This window comes from Pocillopora verrucosa, chromosome 5, assembly GCF_036669915.1.
Source record: "Pocillopora verrucosa isolate sample1 chromosome 5, ASM3666991v2, whole genome shotgun sequence".
NCBI lineage: Eukaryota > Metazoa > Cnidaria > Anthozoa > Scleractinia > Pocilloporidae > Pocillopora > Pocillopora verrucosa.
The window spans coordinates 28,733,886-28,736,013 of record NC_089316.1 but is presented as its reverse complement, the minus strand read 5'-3'; the positions used below and the strand labels follow the sequence as shown (position 1 = coordinate 28,736,013).

The window sequence follows — 2,128 nt, the reverse complement described above, 5'->3', positions numbered from 1 at the left end:
GATGCCGAAGCATGCCCTGGGTGAGGGGGGTGGTCGAGGGATCCTTCCACGGTTTATGGTGGATAGTAGCAGGTCGCCCACACAAGCCCTTGCGAGTCCCGCAGAAGGTACGAGTGGATGTGACTTTTGGTATCTCCTGTCTGTAAGATTTTATAGCCAGTTACACGCAGCTACGGAGCTAAAACATTGTATTATAGGTTTTTAGGACACGTTATGTCTCTTGGGACCCCTCCCTCCCCTCCCTAGGGAATAGTGCTTCAAATCGATGCTCCTCATGTGTTAACTGGGTTGAGGAAATACATTAGGGTTAGGTACGACTTCGGGGTTAGGGTAACCATTTCTTAGGGTTAGGGTAACAATTTCTTAGGGTTAGAGTATCGATTTCTTAGGGTTAGAGTAACGAAACTAGGGCTTTAGAATTTCAAATTCGCCTACACTCAGGGATGTGGCCGCTTTACAGCCTGAACCTGGCCGATAACAAGCAGAATTTCGACCCCATTTCCTCGTCTACGACCATACCACAGGGAAAGCACCGGTTCTCGTCCGATCACCGAAGTTAAGCCCTGTCGGGCGGGGTTAGTACTTGGATGGGTGACCGCCTGGGAATACCCCGTGTTGTAGGCTTCAATTTTTTGTCTTGCGAACATCTCTAAACGTTTTATCCCAATAAATAGCTCTCCATACACCACAATTTCACATAGAGAGCCGTAGGTGAGTGAGGAACAAAATCAAAGCAAAAAACGAGGGGGGGAAAACACCTTTTTGTCAAAAATCGGCCAGCTAATGGCGAAAACTCTAGTGCGATCGACTTTTCTCCACGAGCGCGCGCGAGCGAGTGAGCACGCGCGAGATGAACAGTTTATGATGTCAAATTCTACTTCTGTGATATCAAATCATTCCAAATAACGAACGAAAAAATGAATAGGAAAAAACGCACACTTCTGAGACGCAGTTTTAAGCCATCGTGACGTGGCAAAACACTCGCACACTTCCAAGAGGAGGCGCGCGAAAAACGGCACTGAAAGTCGACAATGGTTGGATTCAGACTGCAAACGAATCGGGAAAAAGGTTCGATACTTTTACTACTCTGCTAGTTTGTTTCCTTCCCTCGTTCATTCGTTCCATCGCTTGCTCGCACAAAGGATACACTAACGATAGCAATAGCATTTCTAAAAGCGGCTCCAGTGACAATAAAACCGCTCAAAAGGTTCAAAGTGTACTCACGGTCCAAGTCGAATGCCCTTCTATGCGATGCTCGCTCGCTCGGTCGATCGGCCGTTTGGTTTCCTTTCATTTCCTTTCCCTTCGCGCGCATAGCCCAGCACGGCACGGCACGCACAACCTGCAAATACAAACGAACAGGACTTTACCCACAATAGAGCAGACAGGCCTTGAACAAAAACAGCCAGCAAAGTTACGCACCGCCCCGAAACTCACCTTGTTTCCTTCCTCCAGTCTCTCCAATGCACTTCTACCCCTCCAAACGTGCCAACACCTTGGCCAGTTGTGCGTCCTTTGCTTTCTTTGCAAGTCTACCGGTCCACTGCAAAAGCAAAAATACCTCGATAGTCAGTAAGAGGGCCATATAGACATAGTTTGGATGACTTTTGCGGGGACGAGCGCGAACGCAGGTCCCCACTACCAGAATTATACGCTCGAGTTACCACATTTGGGGTAATCGCAAGGGTCAACCCAGTCGAAGTGCAATGAAAGGGCCTCGCCTTGAGAGGACTGCCTCCTTGATCACAGTACCTCCCGCGTCAGGTAAGTATGCTTTTTCAGCGTCTGCCCTCGGTGAAAAAATCCACTTACCCCTAGGTCCTTGTGGTAGTGCTTTGCGCACTTCAGAAAACGTAGGCCAGCGGCCGTTCCTGCCATTGTCTGTTGTCTGATTATCATCCCTCTTTCACCTCTTCCCCCTCTAAGGGCGGGCGGGGCTCCTGTAAACATAAAAGAATGCTATACCGTTGACTTTGTTTTGGATTGAATGTGTCTTCCCCAGAGGGAAGTGGGCCGCACTCGGAGGTAGTGCTATACCGAGGCAACCCGTGGCTGGGACGAGGCAAGCCTCTTTTCCACAGCCCAGTTCCAAAAATCAGTTAATATATGAGCTGCTCAATGAGCAGCG

General features: G+C 49.1%; 2 non-coding genes and 1 pseudogene across 2 annotated transcripts; 1 reads left to right on the top strand and 2 right to left on the bottom strand.

Annotated features, from left to right (window-relative positions):
* The first annotated feature begins 505 nt into the window (after positions 1–505).
* LOC136281451 (5S ribosomal RNA) lies at positions 506–624 on the top strand. The gene has a single exon (XR_010717771.1). It is a non-coding gene; the product is annotated as a 5S ribosomal RNA (ribosomal RNA).
* A 986-nt stretch (positions 625–1,610) lies between these two features.
* On the bottom strand, positions 1,611–1,772 carry LOC136281389 (U1 spliceosomal RNA). The gene has a single exon (XR_010717738.1). It is a non-coding gene; the product is annotated as a U1 spliceosomal RNA (small nuclear RNA).
* Positions 1,773–2,003: 231 nt separating this feature from the next.
* Positions 2,004–2,128, bottom strand: LOC136281435 (U2 spliceosomal RNA; annotated as a pseudogene).